Raw genomic sequence first — 27,904 nt, 5'->3', positions numbered from 1 at the left:
ACCACACTGCATACCACGCTGTTGAATGTTAATGTCAAAAGAAGTGCAGCGTGAAGCTATTTTTTTGTTCTCTTCATCCAATCATTTCACACAATGCAATTCTGACGTCATACGCTACTAGGGATGTCGTAAAATCCCGAATAATCGATAAGTAACTAATCGATTACTCTTTATTCTTATTGAATCGATTCATCGCTGGGTAATAATCGATTTAAAATTAATCGATTATCACAAAGATGAATCGATCAATCGAAGTAATCGAATAATTTGCGACATCTCTATAACGCTAAGCGAGAGAATGAATGAGTTGACACCTTAACATTATACACTTAACCATGAATCCCAAGCAGTAGCTGGTTTTCTACCCACCAACTGCCAGCATTCAGGTGCTATCATATACATACATTTCAATTAATCGATTAATCGTTGAGATAATCGAATTATTTTGAATCGATTACTTACCAACGGTTAATCGATTCAATAATCGACAAGAATCGAGAATAATTGATGAGTTACTAATAGATTAATCGGGAATTAACGACATCTCTAAGAAGTCGCAAATTAATCGATTAATCGATTCATCGCTGTGATAATCGATTAATTTTAAATCGATTACTACCCAACGATGGATCGATTCAATAATCGACAAGAATAAAGAGTAATCGATTAGTTACTAATCGATTATTCGGGATTTTACGACATCTCTAGGAGCGTATGACGTCAGATTTGCATTTTGTGAAATGATTGGATGAAGAGAACAAAAACCAGCTTCACGCTGCACTTCTTTTTACATTAACATTCAACAGCGTGGTATGCAGTGTGGTGAAATCTCAATTATTATATAAATATCAGTTGAAAATGTCGATTTATGAAATTTAGAAATACTTGTTTGGATACACGTGGCGACAGACATAATTATATGCATATGAAACTACAGACCGGATATTTTAAATCCTGTGGGGATTTCCTTGCCCCAATTTGCCCCTCTGTTGCATATGAAGTCTTCAAATTCGACTATTTTCGACCCTAAATCGCCGATAACAAGTCATGTTTGCAAAAAACATCCCTAGTATCTTCCAGAAAGTGGTATATTTTGATTATATATACATTTTTGTAGAACATTGTATTGAGCTGAAACTGTTAGTTTCGAAAATATCTTTAAATACTGTTTTTTAGGGTCTGTCCATAAAAAAACGCCCGTATTTCAAAAACGATGATAGATGGACACTCGGTGTCTTCGGCAATAAAATTCATAATAAATTACACTACAACTTTGCCAAAGACACCATATTTAAAAATCATTTATTAAAGAAGTTACATTTTGCAGCGCCACCTGTGGCAAAAATTGGAACTACAACTTTTCGTCATTCGATGCGCCATATTTTTCTAAAATTTATTCCCAAAGACACCAATGTTGAAAAATAACACCCTGAAGTGGTAAAATAAAAAGTTCACGATTTTAGCCAAACGCACCACTGTGGGATGTTCACCCATGTCAGCCTTACATCCCCAGCAAACAAGGTTACTCTAACTTGACCCTAACATGAGTGTAACCTGTTAGAAAGTTACTCTAATTTTCTCACTAACGTTAGGGTAAAATGAGACTAAAATTAGACAGATCTGCAACACTTTTGTTAGATATGTTTATGTAAGTTGCATAATTTAATCTAACCTGTTAGCCTCACTTTAGAATAACGTTAGCAATGTTTCGCAGTGAGCGGTTAGGGAGTTGTGAGGTTGTTTTGAAAGGGCTTTCATGCTGATTTATTTACATTCAGCTGTCATCCGAGGCAGAATGTACATAATATACATAACTGCCTCGAGTAACAGATGAATGTAAATAAATTATCAATAAAAATCGTCTTAGAAATTTTCTAGATTTACCAAAATAATTGTTTTACATTTAGATTAACCACATTTAGCTTATTTATTATGAAATTATAATTTTATCTTTATCCTAACCCGTGTTTTATAATGTATAGACTATAGGAAGGAAGCAGTTTTGCAATTTACACTACAGCCGCCGCCTATTCCGAAGCGGTCTTCTATATTCGATCCGGAACCTGGTCCACCACGAAAATTGCAGCGTAGTAGACGCGTTCGAGTACCACGTGAGTCCATTTGATCACGAAGCGGTCGCAGCGTAGATGATGTCTTTGAGTACGATGCGGTCCCATTCCGATACGGCCTTTTTAATCGGCCAGGAACCGTACTCTCGTCATCTAGACAACTACGAGACGCGGATTGCTCCAAGAATTTCTTCGGAGTTTCCTGCAGCAGTTCTTTCAAAGATTCCTCCAGGAATTTCTTCGGAGATTCCTCCAGGAATTTCTTCGGAGATTCCTCAAGACGTTCATTTGGAGATTCCTTCAGGAATTCCTCCAGACATTCCTACTGAGACTCCTGCAGAAGTTCCTTTGGAGATTCCTGCATCAGTTTCTTCGGAAATTCCTCCGCAAGTTCTTTTGGAGCTTCCTTCAGAAGTACCTTCGAAAAATTCTCCAGAAGTTCCTTCAGAGTTTCCTCTAAGAATACCTTCAAGTTCTTTCGCAGAAACTTTTAGGAGAATTCTGCAAGAGTTTCTTCATATATTTCTTGGAAAATAATGCAGAAGTTGTTTCGGAGATCCCTCCAGAAGCGAGTTCAAGAGTTCTTACGGAGATTCCTCCAGGAATTCTTTTGTAGATTCCTGTAAAGGTTCCTTAGGAAATTCCTCCACCTTTGGGGATTTCTCCAAGAGTTTCATCGGAGATTCCTCCAGGAATGCCATGGGACAGTTCCTTCTAATAATTTTCGAGATCCAGGACACCCAGCCCGGAGATTCCTCCAGGAATTCTTTCCGAGATGCATCCATAAAGAGCTTGGGAGATTCCATCAGGAATATCGATCCTTCGAAGATTCGTCCAGCAGTTTTTATAGATTCCTTCGTTTTGGAAGTATTTAAAGATTCCTTTGAAGATTTCTCCAGGAGTTCCTCTGAAGATGCCTCCTTTCCTTGAGAGCTTTAGGACATACTTCAGAGATTCCTGCAGAAATTCGTACAGAGATTTCGGAGATGCACCCAGGAATTGTTTCGGACATTTTTCCAGGATTTCCATAGGATATGCTTCCAGCATATCCTATGGAAATCCTACTGAGATACCTCCAAAGTTCCTTTGGAGATTCTTCAAGGATTTAGTTCGGAAATTACTTCAGGATTTCTTTCGGAGATGCATCCAAGGATTTCTTCAGAGATTCCTCCAGAAGTTCCTCCGAAGCTTTTTCCAGAAATTCCTTAAAATAAAATTAAAATTAAATTAAAATTAAATTAAAATTAAATTAAAATTAAATTAAAATTAAATTAAAATTAAATTAAAATTAAATTAAAATTAAATTAAAATTAAATTAAAATTAAATTAAAATTAAATTAAAATAAAATTAAAATTAAATTAAAATTAAATTAAAATTAAATTAAAATTAAATTAAAATTAAATTAAAATTAAATTAAAATTAAATTAAAATTAAATTAAAATTAAATTAAAATTAAATTAAAATTAAATTAAAATTAAATTAAAATTAAATTAAAATTAAATTAAAATTAAATTAAAATTAAATTAAAATTAAATTAAAATTAAATTAAAATTAAATTAAAATTAAATTAAAATTAAATTAAAATTAAATTAAAATTAAATTAAAATTAAATTAAAATTAAATTAAAATTAAATTAAAATTAAATTAAATTAAATTAAAATTAAATTAAAATTAAATTAAAATTAAATTAAAATTAAATTAAAATTAAATTAAAATTAAATTAAATTAAATTAAAATTAAATTAAAATTAAATTAAAATTAAATTAAAATTAAATTAAAATTAAATTAAAATTAAATTAAAATTAAATTAAAATTAAATTAAAATTAAATTAAAATTAAATTAAAATTAAATTAAAATTAAATTAAAATTAAATTAAAATTAAATTAAAATTAAATTAAAATTAAATTAAAATTAAATTAAAATTAAATTAAAATTAAATTAAAATTAAATTAAAATTAAATTAAAATTAAATTAAAATTAAATTAAAATTAAATTAAAATTAAATTAAAATTAAATTAAAATTAAATTAAAATTAAATTAAAATTAAATTAAAATTAAATTAAAATTAAATTAAAATTAAATTAAAAATTAAATTAAAATTAAATTAAAATTAAATTAAAATTAAATTAAAATTAAATTAAAATTAAATTAAAATTAAATTAAAATTAAATTAAAATTAAATTAAAATTAAATTAAAATTAAATTAAAATTAAATTAAAATTAAATTAAAATTAAATTAAAATTAAATTAAAATTAAATTAAAATTAAATTAAAATTAAATTAAAATTAAATTAAAATTAAATTAAAATTAAATTAAAATTAAATTAAAATTAAATTAAAATTAAATTAAAATTAAATTAAAATTAAATTAAAATTAAATTAAAATTAAATTAAAATTAAATTAAAATTAAATTAAAATTAAATTAAAATTAAATTAAAATTAAATTAAAATTAAATTAAAAATTAAATTAAAATTAAATTAAAATTAAATTAAAATTAAATTAAAATTAAATTAAAATTAAATTAAAATTAAATTAAAATTAAATTAAAATTAAATTAAAATTAAATTAAAATTAAATTAAAATTAAATTAAAATTAAATTAAAATTAAATTAAAATTAAATTAAAATTAAATTAAAATTAAATTAAAATTAAATTAAAATTAAATTAAAATTAAATTAAAAATTAAATTAAAATTAAATTAAAATTAAATTAAAATTAAATTAAAATTAAATTAAAATTAAATTAAAATTAAATTAAAATTAAATTAAAATTAAATTAAAATTAAATTAAAATTAAATTAAAATTAAATTAAAATTAAATTAAAATTAAATTAAAATTAAATTAAAATTAAATTAAAATTAAATTAAAATTAAATTAAAATTAAATTAAAATTAAATTAAAATTAAATTAAAATTAAATTAAAATTAAATTAAAATTAAATTAAAATTAAATTAAAATTAAATTAAAATTAAATTAAAATTAAATTAAAATTAAATTAAAATTAAATTAAAATTAAATTAAAATTAAATTAAAAATTAAATTAAAATTAAATTAAAATTAAATTAAAATTAAATTAAAATTAAATTAAAATTAAATTAAAATTAAATTAAAATTAAATTAAAATTAAATTAAAAATTAAATTAAAATTAAATTAAAATTAAATTAAAATTAAATTAAAATTAAATTAAAATTAAATTAAAATTAAATTAAAATTAAATTAAAATTAAATTAAAATTAAATTAAAATTAAATTAAAATTAAATTAAAATTAAATTAAAATTAAATTAAAATTAAATTAAAATTAAATTAAAATTAAATTAAAATTAAATTAAAATTAAATTAAAATTAAATTAAAATTAAATTAAAATTAAATTAAAATTAAATTAAAATTAAATTAAAATTAAATTAAAATTAAATTAAAATTAAATTAAAATTAAATTAAAATTAAATTAAAATTAAATTAAAATTAAATTAAAATTAAATTAAAATTAAATTAAAATTAAATTAAAATTAAATTAAAATTAAATTAAAATTAAATTAAAATTAAATTAAAATTAAATTAAAATTAAATTAAAATTAAATTAAAATTAAATTAAAATTAAATTAAAATTAAATTAAAATTAAATTAAAATTAAATTAAAATTAAATTAAAATTAAATTAAAATTAAATTAAAATTAAATTAAAATTAAATTAAAATTAAATTAAAATTAAATTAAAATTAAATTAAAATTAAATTAAAATTAAATTAAAATTAAATTAAAATTAAATTAAAATTAAATTAAAATTAAATTAAAATTAAATTAAAATTAAATTAAAATTAAATTAAAATTAAATTAAAATTAAATTAAAATTAAATTAAAATTAAATTAAAATTAAATTAAAATTAAATTAAAATTAAATTAAAATTAAATTAAAATTAAATTAAAATTAAATTAAAATTAAATTAAAATTAAATTAAAATTAAATTAAAATTAAATTAAAATTAAATTAAAATTAAATTAAAATTAAAATTAAAATTAAATTAAAATTAAATTAAAATTAAATTAAAATTAAATTAAAATTAAATTAAAATTAAATTAAAATTAAATTAAAATTAAATTAAAATTAAATTAAAATTAAATTAAAATTAAATTAAAATTAAATTAAAATTAAATTAAAATTAAATTAAAATTAAATTAAAATTAAATTAAAATTAAATTAAAATTAAATTAAAATTAAATTAAAATTAAATTAAAATTAAATTAAAATTAAATTAAAATTAAATTAAAATTAAATTAAAATTAAATTAAAATTAAATTAAAATTAAATTAAAATTAAATTAAAATTAAATTAAAATTAAATTAAAATTAAATTAAAATTAAATTAAAATTAAATTAAAATTAAATTAAAATTAAATTAAAATTAAATTAAAATTAAATTAAAATTAAATTAAAATTAAATTAAAATTAAATTAAAATTAAATTAAAATTAAATTAAAATTAAATTAAAATTAAATTAAAATTAAATTAAAATTAAATTAAAATTAAATTAAAATTAAATTAAAATTAAATTAAAATTAAATTAAAATTAAATTAAAATTAAATTAAAATTAAATTAAAATTAAATTAAAATTAAATTAAAATTAAATTAAAATTAAATTAAAATTAAATTAAAATTAAATTAAAATTAAATTAAAATTAAATTAAAATTAAATTAAAATTAAATTAAAATTAAATTAAAATTCAATTAAAATTAAATTAAAATTAAATTAAAATTAAATTAAAATTAAATTAAAATTAAATTAAAATTAAATTAAAATTAAATTAAAATTAAATTAAATTAAATTAAATTTTAATTAAATTTAAATTAAAATTAAATTAAAAATAAATTTAAATTAAATTAAAATTAAATCAATAAAATCGATAAAATTACAAATGAGTGTTTAAAACATTGCCATTTGAAGACGTGAAGATAGGATCTCTGTCCGACGATCTGAGATTCTTCTTATTGGACCAAGCAATTCTTCATGCACTTGAGCTTACAACCTAGACTTCATGCATCGCATAGAATCTTCCCCATCTTGCAGTGAAATAACGCCTATTGGTCCTGCAGCAACTCATCTCCTCCGGCGATTTCTCAGGAACCAACCAGCACCACCTGGAGCATAGAATAGAATTTGATTTTGAGAAAAAATATCTTGCTTTTCAAACAACAGTGTCTTACCCAGGCGAAATCCAGATGCATTCTGCTGGTTGAGATTCGTTCCCGGATGGAAATTAATATTCCGAAAAGACATTCCTCGTCGCCTGGCAGTAGAGCTGTCAACCACCGAAAAGAAAAGTGCCTCCTCTGAATCTGAAAGTGAATTAAAAACAAGGGTCGTAGAAAGATATGTAGATAGGAATGAGAGCACTGAACTCATATTTTATATTATATAAACTTACTTGCTTTATCTCACCATTTTATGGTGGTCCCAACGCATTCTTCAGCCTAGAGACGTTATGATTATAAAAAAACACCAAATCGCTGTTGGCAAAACCAATTAAACAAAAAAAGCCATAAGTAATGGTTATCTTATAATATATGCGCATTATGAAGGGAAACTTACTCAATGGAGCTGCCAAAGAAATGTGAATGCTGCCGGAGTATTCCATCCAAAACGCGGACCGTATCACAGCGACTATTCAGAGGAAACCCCATCCCATCTATGCGTTGCATCCTTGAGCGCTTCTCATCAGCGATTTCCGCTCTGGGTGACCATGACCAGCTTCTCGTCGATGCCTGCAACTTATTTTTTGCAGATGCTGACACAAAGCCGAATGCTGAAATTCGAAGTTTAATATTAACAAGCTACCTTAATGTTCTTAATCAGTGAAAGTAAATACTTACATGAAAAAGCAATCAAACATCGCAATATACATATTGATTTTTCAGAAGAAAAAATCGCAAAAACAGCTTGGAAGCAACGTCACTTGTTTTTTTTTCTGTTTATGTTTCCAGTTTGTTGCCGGCGTTGCCAAGCACGAGAGAAAAAGAGGAAAAAGCATGACACTGAAGTGTATGTTATATGCTTTCTGAAGAAAAGCATAACTAACAGACCCTAACCAGACCCTAACATCTCACAGATTGTTACTCTGGGTCTGTAATCCATTTTATTCGCTAAGTGCGCAGCTCATCCAAGTTGATCTCACCGGTTTCGATACCCGAGCAACACAAGTCAGGCAAAAATGGTTGCAGTAACTTGATTGTGATCAAATCTGGTCACATATGAGTTGCAGTAACATATCTGGAACATGTGTGCTGCTAGGATAAAAGTATTATTTGCCGCCCACTTCTATTCTACGCTGCCACCTTTCAGATAGGCTGACCATACGTACCGTATTTAACGGGACTGTCCCGTTTTTTTAGACCTTATTGTGCTGTCCCGTCGTAATCTAAAAAATCCTCAATTTGTCCCGTTTTTTATAAATTCTCCAAAATATTATTCAAACAAATTCATTATTTTTTTAGGCAATTATTTTAGGAATCTAAAATCAATTGTTCATTTTCGATAATTCTTTTTGAATCTTCCGAAGAAGGAATTTTTTTTTCTAATCTTCTTCACCACATAGGGTTTCTTACCCCATTCCCGGCCTAACATGCATACGACTGCATTATTTAGTTGATATTTATGACAGGAAGCAACTTTTCCTAAATTTCGTTGGCCGTGTAGTACTGCAATGGGGTTCACTTCTGCTTAAAAATAGCTTTTCTTGGTAAACATCGTTTGAAAAAGCTTTTATTTGATTTAAATTAAATTAAATTAATTTCAGTCATAGCGATTTCGTTTCCAGCCCACTTCCAAAGCAGTTCCCGGCCTGAGCAAAATTTCGCTCAATCTCTCAACATCTTACTCTCATTCTCTCTCGGGACGGTAGAAAATGCGACGTAAACAAAAATATGCACGTTCAACGCCGACATGATGCCAGATGGTATTATTTATAATAATTTTTATTTGGTTGAAAAGATATATTCACTCATCCAAATTACTTCCAAACGCTTAAAAACTGTATTTTTTTCACTTTTTGAAATCGAGAGAATTATAAATAACATGATAGCGTCAACGTATTAGATAGTTTTCCTATGAACGTTGAAGGATTTTTTTCATACTAAAAAAGACTCCTGGCCTTTTGGCAGCACGGTGCGGCTAGAAGTTCTTATGCCGAGGTGAATTTTTGTTCGGTTTGGGGATAGATTTTTAAATGTATTGTAATATGTTTATATTAGTTCTAGTGAAACGAACAAATAGAAAGGATTAAAGTGCTTGAGTTTAGAATTATTGTGTGGTGATTAACAGCTTCAAGCAATGATTGTATCGAGAACTGTGACGATTTTCAGGTAGGTGTTTATGTGAAAATACCGTTTTGTAAAAGTGGATAGATTCACTCCGGCTCAGTGGTGTAGCAACGGAGAGCGAATGTTCGGAATCTACATTTTTATTTTGTATAATTGGACCTATTAGGAGTGAAATAAATGGTTGAAAAATATTGAATATTGTGCGAAATAAATGGGAGACTTTTTTAAAATTATCAACCATAAACCTACGGCTTCCAAAAAGCATAAATCGTTAGTTTTCAGTGCAGTGAGCCGGGAATCGGGTCCATAGGCCCAAGTAGTGATTTACCCTATTTTTAAATTATTTGATTCTTTTCGAAACATCAAGAATCATTCAAATCTTTCTGAATAATTTCAAATAATCCACTGTTAAAAACGACAGCATGAAAAAAATTAAAAATCAACTGAACAAAATCGAGTTTAAGACAGTTTCAAACCGAGGGAAAATTTGGTCGGATTAAAGGCTAGGGTCATCACGTACTTTATTAAAGCTAGTTTACACATCAGGAGCTTGTCTGCAAGTTTCACTCCAATGTGTGTGGACGAGATTTATTATGATATTCCGTTATGAAAAATTAGAAATTCTGCCCGATTTAAAATACAATCCGGCGAAAACCTCCGAGAGTTGTAAACCAGACTGTAAATTGGCCAGGATTTTCGTTACTTCTCGCTACGAAATTGCTTGAGTCTCGCCTTTTTGGGAGCTACTTTAAGCATCATTAAAATCAATTTCGATCAAAAAAGACTGTGAATTGATTAGATTTGACATTTATTCTCATGCGCCAACTATATTCATGGAAATAATCAAAATTACATTTATTTAATGTGCTTTCCTTGTTTAGATTCTTGTTACCGTCGTGCGGGGCTTCTTTTGACATGCGGGGCTACTTCGTACATTTGAGTTTTTCAATATTTTGAAACATAAATTCTGTTTATAAGCATATTATGTCTTCAGCATTTTGATAAAATACTATTTTTGCCATTTTACATAGACCCTCTATAAAATCCGATTACATCTGCTTATCAAAACGAGAAAAACCTTCACGGGTCAATCTCAAGCTTTTTTCAGCTGCTGAAACTGAAACTTGGTATACGTTGTTTTTGATATCCATAAATCAGCCTTAGTCTTAGTTTTGCATCTGTATTTTCTTTGCTCTATCATCTGTACAAGCTCCCAAAATTGGGAATTAGGTGAATAAAATGCAAACTTTGCTAAAGTAGTTCACTGAATGGATATTTGTATATAGTGTGTAAAAAGAGGCCCCCAAAAAGTTATACAACTTATTTTTACTAGATATATGGAGAATATGTTTATGTTCTATTCAATTGCGGTATATTTTTGTACAAATCTTTCTGGCATATCCATACTCAACATATATAAAAATTACTGAAATCCGGTAATCCTTAGAGTAGAGTGGGGCAAGAGTGCGTGGGGTAAGAGTACGTTTTCGATTTTTTGAAGTGATAAAAAAAGATAAACTAGCAGCACTGCATCAGTTTGACAGGTATTCTGGCCAACTATTATCATGTGTAATTGTGAACGATTTGAATAAACAACAAGGAGATATGGAGTTAGATAACTTTTAGGTCATTTTGCTAAAAATAATTGGATTTCCGCAACTAGTATTTCATTACCATATATACGTTCAATCAGGTGAACATTATACCATTTCGATAACCTATTGTATAGAGTACTTTATGGTACAGAACACCAATCCGGTTGGTTTTCCAAGAAGTCAAAACCATTACTTGAATAATTTTTGGGACTGTGGGGTAAAAGTACGCAGGAACCGGTGGGGCAAGAGTACGCATATGAATCTTCAAGTTATGATGTCAAACCCGTATCTCTGGCCGAAATAACACTTCTTCCAAAGCGTAAAGATCCACAACTAAGAAAAAAGGGACAGAATTTGAAATTATCACAAGTTTTTAGGATAAGTTGAAGTAATTTGGTGTTAGAAAGGACTTAGCGAACAAAGCACTGTAGCGAAATAATAAAATTTTATTAGGACTTGTTGTACACCTAAACATAGTACGTAAACACAATTTCAGCTAAATGATAATTTCATTTAATCAAAAGAAACATTCATAAATTACGCAACGTTTAGCTGGGAGGGGTTGTGAGATGTGTGACGATCCATATAATTTTTAGAGGATTCATACAAATAGTGTAAGACAGGGGAGAGTAGGTGAGGAGTAATGAAATAGCCAAATTTTACGTTAAGTGATTGGTGGACTTTCTTTAAGGAAAATGCCTATGTATACGCCACGCGAAACCTGATATATATTTTTACCACTGTAGTTTTTATATAAAAGTGGTATATATAAAAAACAATGGTTTTTCGTATGTAAGAGCACATTTTTAGGACTCCCTCCCCCTTTAAGAGTTACGTAATATTTGAACATTCCCTAATATATGCTAATTAAACATCAATTAAATGTTATTAACTCTTATTTGTGTTAATATATACTCAAAGCACATGATTGGATAAATGCGTACTCTTACCCCACCCGATGCGCACTTTTACCCCACCGGTGGGGTAAGAGTGCGTTTTTCACTTGTCTTGCAATAAGGGTTCTACTAAAACGAATCTCAATAATTTCAATATTTTTTCCACTGGGTAACATAAAGGAAGAGTATATGAATCGTCGACACTGATTTAATATGCAGAAGCTTGCTTCATAAGGGCCACATGATCGATTGAAAACTAAGTGCGTACTCTTGCCCCACTCTACTCTACAGTTGTTACAGTCACTCAAAGTTGAAGAATCCGAAAAAAGTGTCAAAAGAAGCCGCACAACGGCTTTCTTATCCGCAGATTTTTTCCCACTTATGATAATGATAAAGTCATGATAAAGGGATTATCTCAAAACCTTAGGCAGGGTACTTTGACTATTGTTTGTTATTTTCAATTGTTTAGAATTGCAAAAAAAAATGATATTGGTCTATAATAAAATCCTTAATGCATATCTAAGAGTAGATCAAAATAAAATTTCAAAATTCTACTTTTTTTTAAATATTGAAAGATACGTTATTTTCTGTTCCTTTGTGTTTTTGTCCGCGTCCCTTTGAAGAGTGCAATATTTGTAGTTGAGTATTTTTACAACTTAATACAATAGAATGTTATTGTTGTGAATGACTAACTCTAAAATATATCTAATTTCATAAACGGAAAATGAAAATTAGGCCCATACATTTTTGGAATTGCTATAGTTCTCAAATTTTATCACAAGGTTTTTTGACATGCCCCGTTTTGCAAGGGCGTTTGTCCCGTTTTTTCACCGAAATAATCTGGTCAGCCTACTTCCAGAACATCCACTACCTGAGTTCCACATTCTTCAACAATCGATCTCTTCACAGCTGGATCTTCTAGTCGGTCTATGGTGAATCGACACCCGTGTGAATTCTCCCGCCACTGAATTCTGGAAATGCGTGGTCGGATCTTGCCAATTATAAGTTGCGTTTATTACAGACTCAAGAAGGCACCGTCTCCATTTTCAGCTGATCCATTTCCAGAGAAACCAAATACTAATCTACTAAAAAGCGGCTCTAGAAAAGTAAGTCAACAAACGCTGTTGGCTGCAGACGGGAGAAGCGGGCTCGGGTGGACTCCGGCGATAATCGCCTCCTGTACGATATTTCACGACGCCTGTTTGAAGCAAGGACAAATCCGCGGGTGCCAGAGAAAGGCGTGACATGTCAGTCACTCACCAATCCAACTGATCAGCTGAAACATTGGTTCAACCACTTAGAACTTCTTCGAGTTTTGACGACTTATCCTAATTCATATATAGGGAAAGGTTGACAATTCCCCGACGGCAGCAGGCAAGATTCCGCCGGATGATCGTGTGAGAACCCCTACTGTCATGCTTTACATCATCATGGAGTAGGTCAATAATTTTCAAGAGTCCTTCTATTTGATACTGATTGACCACGGAAAAGCCTTCGATCGTCTGAATCACGAAGACTGAGGGGCGTCCCTAGAAGCAAGGGAGGTCTGGACAAAATCCAGAGTCCAGCACAATATAATCGCTAAAGTGAGATAAGGCTGGATGTATTATATCTCTGTTGCTGTTGCCCATAGTAATCAACGAAATCATGGACCGCACTAGCAGCCCACCAGTATAGAGCAATCGTACTACCTAGACCCAGATGACGATACTGCAGTACTAACGCAACAGTGGAGTAAACTGAATGACCTGGTTGAACGCTCCCCTCATCAACTTCAACAACACCGAATCATTGGATGTGAACAACTCCAACTCCACGGTAGCCGGGCAAACTGTGGAGAAAGTCGAAAATCAAAGCCAGTCAATGTTAGGCGGCGGTCTAGGCAATGCACCAAACCCCAAATACTCAAATCTAACGTGGAGTCTGTGATGCTATACGCCAGTGATAGTTGGTGCGTATTAGCAGAGATCACTTAGATTTGCAAGTACTCATCAACCGATGTCAACGTTTTAAAGCTCGGACCTGATGACCTCACAAGTGGATTCTGAATGTTGAGTCCCCTCGAAATCCGATATAAACAGCAACTCCACAGTGTGTTTGAACGTAGGCCTGCCATACACCACGTAAGAGCGGAGGCGAAATTTGCTAGCAAGCGCTGGAATCCGGCATTACAGTGCAGCAGGGGCAGACCTAGGATCTCCTGGCGACGAAATCCTAACAGAGAAATAAATGAAGTCGATAGGAATCAGGGTTCAATCCAAGGATGGAGATTGGCGATCTTTTACGTTGGCCCTATGTTCTCCAAAAAGTTCTCAGAACACAAGAGTGAGTGTGTGACGATTGGATCCCAGTTTATAAATACCACATGTACATGGAAATGAGAAGGAAACCAATGTGCCATGTAGCCTATATATTGTGTAACTTTGATTAGCTATTTTAACAAAAGCAATAGAGTTTTATTTTGAAACTGTTTGGAAGAATGTTTTACTTTTCATAAATCAATTGGAACTGTAACTCTCAAAAAGCAAGGTTATTTTCAGTGTATCGTACCTTTTCTTGGAGTAAGGTAAACGGAAATCTGCAACCAGGCACATGAGAAGACATCTCAGATAATGTGAAGGTCGGGAAGCGCTCAGGCAGCAATCGTCGTCCATGAGCCGAAATGACCTTCTTACGACTATACAGAAACCTCGGCAGCTCATCCGCGGATGTTTCTTGTATGGGTGAGTTTAGCGTCCATTGCATCCTATCTACGGGTTTGTCCGAGGTCACTAACGAGTAGCATGGCATTCCAATAATTTTAAGATTATGGGCATGCTGATATGACGTGCTCCACCGATTCTACTTCAGACGTCTCCTAAGTATTCCGTTAAGTCCGGAAAGTCTGCAATTCCGAGCCTACCCAAGTAACCATGAAGCTATATATGATTGCACATAATACAGCCATTAAAGTTGACTTAAAGTGGAAAAAGGCCCTTTTACGACCAAAATAATGCTTCATTACTTTGACATGTTGAAATAAAACATAAGTAATGCATCGCTGCATTCGTAACGCTAAACTAGTGTATCGTTGCTTGACAGTTGATGAATAAATGCATCTTTACATCGTTAAAACTGATATAATGCAATTAGCATTTAATATGCTGATCTGTGATTGAATACATGCATTAATTAATGCTTGGTGGTTACTTGGGTATGCAAGAACGTCATAAAACAGCCATGTTCAAACAACACATATGTGATTTCAGAAGTACATCTGACCATTATTGCTCCAATTAATTCAACCAGTTTGAGTTTCAAATTTGACTTAAACAAAAGTTTATAATTCTAGCAGTGCTTCGGCGTTATGAAAAAAAAAAATTGGTTTTATGGATTCAACAGTTTATTTTGAGTTTATATCAGCAAAAACAGCCTTTTTCTAAAAAAAAAAACAAAAAAAATAATTACATAAAGTTTATTCTGAATTCACTACTAGATGTGTTGCAAATATGTTTCAAATATTCATATTCTTTGCTTTCTTTAAACATTCTTTGCTATAATTTTCCATTAAGATTTAAAAAATTCCATGGAGTAATTGCATTTTGGACTTTTTTTTGTTTCCTTGTTATTTTTTTACTCCACACCCCCCATTCCAAGAGCTGTCGGACATAAAATAAATTTATTATTTGTATCAGCCTCAGCAATAAATAATTTTAAAAAAATCCACAAAACATTTTTTTACCGTGAGAAAAAAAAAATTTTCCACAAAAAATGTAGAGCAATAAAAAAAAGAAAATTCACATAAATAAATAGAATTACCCTGATTAATCTACCTATCAGTATTGGTGCCTTTCTCGTGCAAAACAAAAATACTAAAACATATGAGTGAGTATTTTAGCATGTTTTGGGCATAGACAATAGTGCTTTGGCCATAACTTCTGATCCCACAGTGCAATCTGGCCAATTTTAAATTGCAAACAATGGGACAGGATTCCCCGTGGAATGGAACTTTTGATGATGTCGGCCAATGCAAAACTTCAAAAAGTGTGTCTACAAAATTTTGTACACATACACACACATACACACATACCAGACATCACCTCAATTCGTCGAGTTGAGTCGATTGGTATATAACACTATGGGTCTCCGGGCCTCCCATCGAAAATTCGTTTTTGGAGTGATCATATAGCCTTTCGGTAAAACTTTGTTGAACGAGAAAGGCAAAAAGTTGTTCGGAACTCCTCATTATTTTTTTCAAATATCCAGGGAATGAAAGATCTTCTCTTTTTCATTTACTCTACATTCCATCTGGAACTTTGCCTGCTTTTCAGTTTAGTATTCCATTAGCATTTCCTCAATTATTAATTAATGCTTTTCTATGCCCGCCATTGCATGAGTATTAGAGTGGGGCATCATGGTCATTTTTTCAAATCAATGGTTTTTCGAAGCCATTCTGGGTCTTGAACAACTGTGCAAAATTTGGGTTCGATTGATTGCTCCCTCGTATTCCGCATCGCGTTTGAAGTTTGAATGGAAATTAGTATGGGAGAACGTACATTTATGCATTTCTACTACTAGAGATTTCATTTCATCGTAAACCAAGAGGCACATTGCATTAAAGAATAACCCAAAGGATGCCGAAAAACTTTGCTGAAGAAGGCACGTTGCTGGAACGTCCACGAAAAAAGTTATAACGCTTCGAAGATTGAGTGTTCAAACCATATGCAAAAAATCGTTTATTTTGCCAGCACTGCCGAACTACGTAGACCAATAATTTAACTGAGTGTTATTTCAAAATAATTGATCTTATAGGGCTTTAGAGCTAATGGGAGCTATCCGGAATCATTTCACAAAGAAAAAAATCCGACAAGAAGGAAGATAGGTTTTGCTCTTCGATAACCATAGGTCGTCCGGTAGTGTTGGCAGAAACATTGATTTCTTGCATATGGTTTGAACAATCAATTTTTGAAACGTAATAACATTTTTTGTAGACCTTCCAGCTACGTACCTTCTTCGGCAAAGTCTTTCGGCATCTTCCAGACTATATGCTAACGTATTGAGCCACGTGATTGATGATAAATTGAAGCCGCTAATAGCAAAAATGTAAAAAAGTACGTTCTCTCATACTAATCTCCATTTAAATTTAAAAAGCGATGCGGCATGCGAGGTCGCAACCAATCGAACCCATATTTTGAACAGTTGATTGGGTTCCCAAAACGATTCAGAAAAACCTTGATCTCACTTGATCGGACAAAGTTGGCGTTTTTCCATACAACTGCGCCCCACTCTAATTTTCTTTGATGATGATGATGATGGTCCCGCCACATACCCCTACAAAGGTTTGAGCTAGACGATTTATCTTTAAGATATTTAATTGTGATCAATTTAATCAGATTTTGCAAAACAATAAACGATCCGATTATTTTCACAGATATAAACAACAATACAAATTATCATCGCTTTCCAGCAAAAAATATAAATAAGTAAAAAGAACCGTTGAGTTCTACTGCAGATGTTCGCAAGCATCATCAGTGATACAGCGAGTCCGATACAAATACAAAACTTGTGATACCTCTCGCATGATGCCAAAAGTTTCGTCAGGAAGCGCGTACTCAAACCATTCTCGCTAGTACCAATCAATTTACTGTACAAAGCTCGACAACATTCAAAACTTGTGTTACCTCTCCGTAGATACCAAAAGTTTCGAGAAAATCGCGTTCTATCTGAGAGCTCCCTACTTTTCTGTAGTATCTTTCAAACAGTTTCAAATATATCAAATTGTAGTGATAAATACAAAAAGTCATTTATACCTGTATTACGCGCGCGATTCTCAAACTTTCGTAGACTACACATAAAGAATAAAAGTTAAAACACATCAACAAATAAAATACCATCATCATCATCGAGGCGAACAATATAGTCTATAAACGCCCTAATGAAATAACAAATCATTTACATTCGTCCAAACAAAAATATCCGTTATCACAAACTTCGTCAAGATACACAATTAGTCAATAATAAAAACTTAAATAAAAAGCTGTTTAAAAAACAGCTTTCACGTGTGAAATGCAAAGTCTCTTGAACTGTGATAGTGTACTTGCTCGCTTGATGTGTGCAGGCATCGAATTGAAAACATTTATTCCTTTATAAAACAATGAATTTTGTGAAGCACCATGCAAAAAATAAGGTGTTCTTATTTCTTCCGCGTTTCTAGTATTATATCCATGAATGTCACTTCCTCTTTCAATTCGATTACACAAATATCGTGGCAGCAATCTATTTATTATTTTAAAAATGAACACCATAGTCAAATAAACAATTCTCTGCTTCACTGATAACCATTGTAAAGCGTCCAACAAAAAGGAGGAGGAAGTGAATCTATTGCATCTTAAAATCAAACGCATTACTTTATTCTGCAAACGCTGTAACCTCGATATTTGTGTTTCATTAGCTAGAAATAAAATGGAAGCACAAAAGTCCAAGTGAGGAGAGATGATTGACTTGTACAACTGTATTTTACTCGCAACAGTTAATTCGTTTTTAATCGACATAAAATTCCATACTTCTTGGCTATTTTCTTGATGACATTGTTGATATGAGAATCAAATTTCAATTTATCATCAATAATCACGCCAAGATATTTAATTTCCCGAACGCGATCAAGTGTTTCATCATCAATTTGAACGGAAACATTACCAATGACTCGATTTCGCGAAATTACCATGTATTTAGTTTTGCTTACATTCAATTTCAACTGTTTGTACTTCAACCATCTACTTAAAGAACGCAAATCTGTATTCAAGCGTGAAACTGCATCTTCGATAGTTCTAGCTGCAATGAATAATACGGTGTCATCCGCGAACAGATTTATATTACAAAATCGTAAAACCCGTCCCATGTCATTAATATACATAATAAATAAAACGGGCCCTAATACGGGCCTAATGAGTATGTATCGTGTGTGGCAAGTGCAAGTGGTACACTATCCCTATGAGCACACACGTTCCACATAGGTTACTGTAACTCATATGTAGCCGGATACAGTCAAGTTGTTGCAAACAATTTTTGTCCGACTTATGCTGCTCGGAATGCCCAGGGTGTCGAGATGTTTCCAACCCGAAAACATCCTAGACCGAACCAAGAATCGAAATCGCCATCTCTGGATTAGCAGTCCTACACGTTTGCTCGCAAGGGTACTGGAGATAAGGAGATAAAAAGCCATATTTTCACATAATTTAAATTAAGCGATGCTATTTTTTGTGATAATATTGTTATACTGGATACGCCGTGTACGAATTGCCGGAGACCAGAACGATCGCACGATCATCGAAATATTTTATTCTGCGTTGCGCGGTCGGTAATTTATTCAATTAGTGCGCGTTCGTTTGTGTTTTTGTTTAACCTTTAACCATTCTTCAATTGACCTGCATTCAGACACGATCGCCGCTGATGTTTGACAATATGGAATTACAAAATCTTCATGTAATTCAATGTAATTTTCTGCGATTTGAAGAAATAAAGAAATTCAACGGGTAACTTTTGGAACACCTTCAGAAATAACTAATCAGCTTGAACAGTATCAAGGTGATTACTCTTACTGAACCAGGCAAATAACAGTGATCTCAACCTGGTACGCTGTAACAGTTGCATTGCTGCTCAATGTTTAAGAACAGGGGCCTCGTTGCGCATCTCCTTTGGACAGTTTGCATGGTTTGCTCGCTTTGAGTTGAGATGCGCAATGCCACCCCAGTTCTAGCGATCAATGGCTTATGCCAGTGGTGCTCTGCATTTTGGGCGTTTTTCCCATTGATTTGCTTGTCACAAAATGAAAACAAATCTTCTTCTATCAAGTTAGTACTTGGACGAAAACTTTCAAATATATCTATCAGCTGAAGGTATTAAAACGAATATTGGTGTTGAAATCGCTCCGTACGACTTGATCAAAGTAAAATTACACTGCGGCCCGCGGGCCGCACTTTTGTTTTGCTTTGATCGAATCGTACGGAATGAATTTAATACCAATATCCGTTTTATTACCCTCAGCAGATAGATATATTTGAAAGCTTTCGACCAAGTGCTAATTTGTATGGTCAAAGCTCATTTTCAGCTCAAGCTCAAGAAAATTGAGAAAAAAACGCCCAAAGTGCTGAGCACCACTGGCTTATGCGGTGATTCGATAAACTATTTATTTATTTATTTATTCAGACCAAGGCCGAAGTGGCCTGTGCGGTATGTAAGAGTCTTCTCCATTCGGCTCGGTCCATGGCAACACGTCGCCAGCCACGCAGTCTACGGAGGGTCCGCAAGTCATCTTCCACCTGATCGATCCACCTTGCCCGCTGCGCACCTCGCCTTCTTGTGCCCGTCGGATCGTTGTCGAGAACCATTTTCACCGGGTTATTGTCCGACATTCTGGCTACGTGCCCGGCCCACCGCAGTCGTCCGATTTTCGCGGTGTGAACGATGGATGGTTCTCCCAACAGCTGATGCAACTCGTGGTTCATTCGCCTCCTCCATGTACCGTCCGCCATCTGCACCCCACCATAGATGGTACGCAGCACTTTCCTTTCGAAAACTCCGAGTGCGCGTTGGTCCTCCACGAGCATCGTCCAGGTCTCGTGTCCGTAGAGGACTACCGGTCTAATGAGCGTTTTGTAGATGGTCAGTTTGGTACGGCGGCGAACTCTATTCGATCGAAGCGTCTTGCGGAGTCCAAAGTATGCACGATTTCCAGCCACTATACGCCTCCGAATTTCTCTGCTGGTATCATTTTCGGCAATCACCAGTGAGCCCAAGTACACAAATTCTTCTACCACCTCGATTTCATCACCACCGATGCCAACTCGCGGTGGGTGGCTCACATTGTCTTCTCTTGAACCTCTTCCTATCATGTACTTCGTCTTCGACGTGTTGATGACTAGTCCAATCCGCTTGGCTTCCCTCTTCAGTCTGATGTAGGCTTCCTCCATCTTCTCAAAGTTACGTGCCATAATATCTATGTCGTCGGCGAAGCCAAATAGCTGGACGGACTTATTGAAAATTGTGCCACTCGTGTTAATCCCTGCTCTTCGTATTCCAAAGCGATGTTGAATAGCAGACACGAAAGACCATCACCTTGCCGTAACCCTCTGCGGGTTTCGAAGGGACTCGGGAATGCCCCTGAAACTCGAACTACGCACATCACCCGATCCATCGTCGCTTTGATCAACCGTTTATCCGGAAATCCGTTTTCGTGCATTAGCTGCCATAGCTGGTCCCGATCGATTGTATCATATGCGGCTTTGAAGTCGATGAATAGATGATGTGTGGGCACGTTGTATTCGCGGCACTTCTGCAGTACTTGGCGAATGGCGAACACCTGGTCCGTGGTGGAGCGTTCGCCCATAAAACCCGCCTGGTACTGCCCCACGAACTCCCTTGCAATTGGTGCTAGTCGACGGCATAAAATTTGGGAGAGTACCTTGTAGGCGGCGTTCAGCAATGTGATTGCACCGTCTCTTCACGGTCTCGATCTTCCTGCTGACGCTTTTTCCTCCGGAAAATCGAGTTTTGTCTGTTCCGCGCCTGTTTATATCGTGCCTCATTCGCTCTCGTGCGGTGTTGCAGCAATCTCGCCCATGCTGCATTCTTCTCTTCTACTAACTGCTCACATTCGCCGTCATACCAGTCGTTTCTCCGATCCGGGGGCACCGTGCCAAGTGCAGCGGTTGCGGTGCTACCAATGGCGGATCGAATATCTCTCCAGCCATCTTCAAGAGACGCTGCGCCTAGCTGCTCTTCCGTTGGGAGTGCCACTTCCAGCTGCTGCGCGTATTCTTGGGCTAGTCTACCGTCTTGTAGCCGCCCAATATTAAGCCGCGGCGTCCGACTTCGACGCGTGTTGTACACCGTCGAGAGTTTTGAGCGCAGGCAAACTGCAACGAGGTAGTGGTCGGATTCAATATTCGCACTGCGGTAAGTGCGGACGTTCGTGATGTCGGAGAAGAATTTACCGTCGATTAGAACGTGGTCGATTTGGTTTTCCGTTTCTTGGTTAGGTGATCTCCATGTGGCCTTGTGGATATTTTTGCGGGGAAAGAAGGTGCTTCGGACTACCATTCCGCGGGAGGCTGCGAAGTTTATGCATCGTTGGCCGTTGTCATTCGATACGGTGTGCAGGTCCCTTCCTACCTGCGCGTTCATGTCACCGATGACGATTTTGACGTCCCGCAGTGGGCATCCATCGTATGTCTGCTCCAGCTGTGCGTAGAACGCTTCTTTCTCGTCGTCGGGTCTCCCTTCGTGTTGGCAGTGCACGTTGATGATGCTATAGTTGAAGAAACGGCCTTTAATCCTCAGCTTGCACATCCTTGCGTTGATTGGCTGCCACCCAATCACGCGTTGGCGCATCTTTCCCAGCACTATGAAGCCGGTTCCCAGCTCGTTGGTGGTGCCACAGCTTTGGTAGAAGGTTACGTGCCATAATATCTATGTCGTCGGCGAAGCCAAATAGCTGGACGGACTTATTGAAAATTGTGCCACTCGTGTTAATCCCTGCTCTTCGTATTACCCCTTCCAAAGCGATGTTGAATAGCAGACACGAAAGACCATCACCTTGCCGTAACCCTCTGCGGGTTTCGAAGGGACTCGGGAATGCCCCTGAAACTCGAACTACGCACATCACCCGATCCATCGTCGCTTTGATCAACCGTTTATCCGGAAATCCGTTTTCGTGCATTAGCTGCCATAGCTGGTCCCGATCGATTGTATCATATGCGGCTTTGAAGTCGATGAATAGATGATGTGTGGGCACGTTGTATTCGCGGCACTTCTGCAGTACTTGGCGAATGGCGAACACCTGGTCCGTGGTGGAGCGTTCGCCCATAAAACCCGCCTGGTACTGCCCCACGAACTCCCTTGCAATTGGTGCTAGTCGACGGCATAAAATTTGGGAGAGTACCTTGTAGGCGGCGTTCAGCAATGTGATTGCACGGTCTCTTCACGGTCTTGATCTTCCTGCTGACGCTTTTCCTCCGGAAAATCGAGTTTTGTCTGTTCCGCGCCTGTTTATATCGTGCCTCATTCGCTCTCGTGCGGTGTTGCAGCAATCTCGCCCATGCTGCATTCTTCTCTTCTACTAACTGCTCACATTCGCCGTCATACCAGTCGTTTCTCCGATCCGGGGCACCGTGCCAAGTGCAGCGGTTGCGGTGCTACCAATGGCGGATCGAATATCTCTCCAGCCATCTTCAAGAGACGCTGCGCCTAGCTGCTCTTCCGTTGGGAGTGCCACTTCCAGCTGCTGCGCGTATTCTTGGGCTAGTCTACCGTCTTGTAGCCGCCCAATATTAAGCCGCGGCGTCCGACTTCGACGCGTGTTGTACACCGTCGAGAGTTTTGAGCGCAGGCAAACTGCAACGAGGTAGTGGTCGGATTCAATATTCGCACTGCGGTAAGTGCGGACGTTCGTGATGTCGGAGAAGAATTTACCGTCGATTAGAACGTGGTCGATTTGGTTTTCCGTTTCTTGGTTAGGTGATCTCCATGTGGCCTTGTGGATATTTTTGCGGGGAAAGAAGGTGCTTCGGACTACCATTCCGCGGGAGGCTGCGAAGTTTATGCATCGTTGGCCGTTGTCATTCGATACGGTGTGCAGGTCCCTTCCTACCTGCGCGTTCATGTCACCGATGACGATTTTGACGTCCCGCAGTGGGCATCCATCGTATGTCTGCTCCAGCTGTGCGTAGAACGCTTCTTTCTCGTCGTCGGGTCTCCCTTCGTGTGGGCAGTGCACGTTGATGATGCTATAGTTGAAGAAACGGCCTTTAATCCTCAGCTTGCACATCCTTGCGTTGATTGGCTGCCACCCAATCACGCGTTGGCGCATCTTTCCCAGCACTATGAAGCCGGTTCCCAGCTCGTTGGTGGTGCCACAGCTTTGGTAGAAGGTAGCCGCCCGATGCCCGCTTTTCCACACCTTCTGTCCTGTCCAGCAAATCTCCTGCAGCGCCACGACGTCGAAGTTGCGGGGATGTAATTCATCGTAGATCATCCTGTCGCAAACTGCGAAACCTAGCGACTTGCAGTTCCATGTTCCAAGCTTCCAATCGTGATCCTTTATTCGTCGCCTAGGTCTTTGCCGATTATATCGAGTCGCATTATCTCTTATATTGTTCGTAATTATTGGTTTTCCAGGCGGCTTATTGGGCCTGCGCAAACCTCTTGTCTCGCCGGAGGGCCGTCGTGTCAGGGCTGTTTAGCGTCCCACCTAACACCAGGACTTGGGCTTGTGCGCTTTGAGCGGCACACGGTCGCTTTGGCGGAGCCTACTTGCGGATACATGCAGCTTTTTATAGAGGTTTAACAGGGGGGCAGCAGGGACAGCAGGGACAGCATGATGTCCAAGGGCTTGACGACCCCTCCCCAGCTGTCTGCGAGTCAGGGAGAACTGCCTAGGGCGTGGTGGGATTTAGCAGTGGGCTCTGCTAAAATCCCTCCCAAAAAACCACAAGTGCCCGTAAGCGGACTCTATCAAAGCGACTGTGTGCCGCTTCAAAAGCACAAGCCCAGGGAGGGAGTGCCAACTGGCATGTGGAGTGTCCCTACTTCGGTAGGGTAGTGCGTGAGCTGCTTCGGCAGGGAGTGAGTGATCTGTTTGTGCTGAGGCAGGAGTGTCATAGCGAGTCGCCGCCGCTATGGCAGCCTCGAAGCGCAGCAGAAGTCTGAGTATGGACTGCACATGCTAAGGTAAGAGTGTCGTAGCGTTGCTACCGCTATCGACACCTCGAGGCATGGCAGTGGAGTGTTAGAATAAGTTGTGGAGTGTACCTACTTCGGTAGGGTAGCGCGTGAGCTGCTTCGGCAGGGAGTGAGTGATCTGGTTGTGCTGAGGCAGGAGGGTCATGGCGTGTCTCCGCCGCTATTGTCACCTCAAAGCGCAGCAGAAGTCTGAGTATGGGCTGCACATGCTGAGGCAGGAGTCGAGGTATCCCATCGACACCTCGAGGCATTGCAGTGGAGTGTTAGAGTGAGCACCTGAAAAGGGTCACATGGAGCGAATGGTCTTTGGAGAAGCTGCTTCGGCGGCAGGGTAGCAGTGGGTTGTACCCACACACCTACAGTTGTGCACATGTGGTGCATGGGGAGTGTCCCTGCTTCGGCAGGGTAGCGTATGGTCTGCTTCGGCAGTGGTGTGATTGATCTGCTCGTGCTGAGGCAGAGTGTCGTAGCGCAATATCTGTAGGCCCAGGCAGTTACCGCTATTGGCACCTCGAGGCATGGCAGCGGAGCGTCCGGGAGAGCATCCAAGTAAGACTCAAATGGAGTGAATGGGGTGCGAGCACCCAAGTCAGTCTCGCGTGGGACGAGTGCCTGTGTGAGCGATAATGAGTGAGTACGCTTAGTACTGCCGTCCCCCCAGAAGTAGTACTGCGAGGTAGTTCCTGGGGGAAACGATGGTGGAGCCCAAGGGAGTTTAGTCGGTATTACCGGTATGGTCGAGTCCGACACTCCAGTACACTTCCGTGTGGTAGTTTGGCAACTACAATGCACGTGTACTGGGTTAGTGTGTAAATGCATTCTCCCTTGTAAAAAAAAAAAAAAAAAAAAGAGGTTTAACAGGGCCCACTGTCAAACCCCACCACATCCCAGGCAGGCGCCACAATTCGCAGATGGCCTGGGGAGGGATCGTCAAGCCCTTGGACAAAGTCCCTGCTGCGATAAACTAAGCAAACCTATAACCCAAAACTATTTCAGTAACATTTTAGGGGACTGAAGAGAAGGCTAATACGCCTACCCAACATTCATTGAATATGGCGGTCAATGTTTAATTTCGTTTAATTCATGATAATAAAGCTTTGGAAGTATCGACGGGCTATTTTCGGACATAAAAAAGCTAAACACAAAATGCTCGATATATCTCAACTAATTGCAAGTTTTCGCCAGGAAAAGTTAATTGCCGATAATCGATATTTGCATGTGTCGATGGTCTTCTCAATATCGACTCATGGAGTATTGACTGTTTTGATGTCACTTGCGCAAGTTGCCTACGAGCGTATTTAGGTGGTTGTATTTGGAATCCCTTGCGATCGTATCGACGATTAGAACACCCATGAATGTTCGTTGTGCAGCTCTATGCCAATATAACACCACAGCAAATCAGTTGATTAGTAGACGACGATTTTCATCCACTAAAGCCGGACTAATCAAGTCTCTCTATATGCATAGAATGCAATATGGCAAAAGTCAAGACCAATTAACTTGCGTTGCAGACGCATGCTGTTGCGTAGTATATGAAGTATTCAGCAGCTAAAGCAGTGGAAAATTTTATAACTGTGGAGTTGCACTAGATTGTATGGTGAATTGGTGAAGGTCAAGAACCATCGATCGGTTACCACCCAATCAAGCTCATTCATCATTAAATAAGTTAATTCCAATTCACATGTGTTCATACTTCTGGTACAGATCATTTTCACACATCGGTTTAATTCTCGAATTCTCTACCCAGATCAAGTTTGAGCATTACAAGTTCCTGTAACATCTATCTCCACTGCATTTTCGCACCGTTTCATATGGAACCACAGTCGGTTTTCTAATGTGCCCTTGAAAAGTGTGCTGGAAATTGCACCCGCAACTGAAACCACTTCCAGCGTTTGCCAATACAGCCACATTCGGCGGTGAGCGATGTACTGGACGGACACCCATACGCCAAGCGCCTCAGACATCAGTCGGCGGCTAATATTTCAAAACAACACGCGCTCGCGCCGAACGAATACCACCGCCGCAAGCAAAGAGCCATTCCAGCGACAAAGACACCGACCCGGGGTAGTCATTCATAGCTCGCTCCGCGGAACGGACGCAATCGCCGCGCGTCTTAGCCATCGATTAGTTTAGTGCCTCAGTAGGCCACCGCTCGGAACTACATTAGTGTATAGGTAGACAATCGTAGTAGGCTGATTTTATCACCTCGACTTGGCAACGCCATCCTCGTCGCACACATTGTAAGTGACTTCGGTTCCCTGAGAGCGTTTACATTGGCTCACCTGTTGAAATCCGGATTAGTGATTTGTTTTTAAGTATATGTGTTACGTTGTTTGTTGTTCTAAATGATGCAGTGCGGTATCTGTTTTATCGCGATCACACTTTTGTTTATTGATTTAAGCGTTTCAGGTTTAATCGAACTTTCAACAACCACCTTGATATAGCACGGAATTTAATTTTCACAGAGGTCAACGATTGATTTTTTTTTAGTTTGATGACGAGGCGGAATTCGACCTTATGAATTTGTTACGCAACATTTTTACAACAAGTTCACTACTAATTTACTAAATAATACAGTGAATCTATCGATGTTAGTAATTACGGTATGTGAGGTAATAGTGTCAAGTTCATCAACGAATGTTTATCCAATCCATTCAATCTATTCAAATTCATTATTTGAAGGAGATTTTATAACTGACTCCGAATTTCTATGGGACAAATGTTCTAAAGTTTAGGGTTTTTAAACACTCTCGAATTCGATTTTCGGTCCGGTCTATGATCTTTTCAGGTGGGAAACATTTTCGACACCCTGGGCATAGTGTAATCTTGCCGCACGAGATACATATACTCATGCAATAGCGGTCATAGAAAAGCTTTCAATTGATAACTGAGAAAATGTTAATAGATTACTAAGTTGAAAATCAGGCGAAATTCCAGTTGTAATGTAGAGCCATAGAAGAAACACTCTTAACAGTATAACCACGTACAACATTGTTAAATTCAATGATAAGCCAAAACCTAATCGATCTTTTTCCTATTATGTCAGTGTGGTTTCGATCTCAGCGCCATCGACTATGTTGGTCATTTTTGCATTTACTATTATGCCCGAATCGGCTGATTTGACGGAAAACACTGTTGTCGGGCAACAATCGAACATTCAAGTGGACACTTGGTCGGGCTTCTGCAAAACCGCACCAAGCGCCTTTATGACTGACTTGCAATATTTTGTTTGTATTATTTTATAGGATTATTCTCAGTTATGGGATTTAGGGATATCCGCTAAGATTTGTGATGAATGAAATTGAATTA

At 35.8% G+C, this 27,904-nt stretch overlaps 1 protein-coding gene across 2 annotated transcripts in view; it reads left to right on the top strand.

Annotated features, from left to right (window-relative positions):
* Nucleotides 1–27,904, top strand: part of LOC134225674 (putative tricarboxylate transport protein, mitochondrial) — a 44,072-nt gene that overhangs the window by 3,984 nt on the left and 12,184 nt on the right. The window contains exon 1 of one of the 2 annotated variants that reach the window (XM_062705940.1): nucleotides 26,642–26,835. The exons of the other annotated variant lie outside the window; for it this stretch is intronic. The gene's annotated coding sequence lies outside the window, so the exon portion shown is untranslated. Of the gene's footprint in view, nucleotides 1–26,641; nucleotides 26,836–27,904 lie in introns of those variants that run through there. 2 annotated transcript variants of the gene reach the window in all.

The sequence above is a fragment of the Armigeres subalbatus genome, chromosome 3 (assembly GCF_024139115.2).
Source record: "Armigeres subalbatus isolate Guangzhou_Male chromosome 3, GZ_Asu_2, whole genome shotgun sequence".
NCBI lineage: Eukaryota > Metazoa > Arthropoda > Insecta > Diptera > Culicidae > Armigeres > Armigeres subalbatus.
This window is presented reverse-complemented; position numbering and strand designations above follow the sequence as displayed.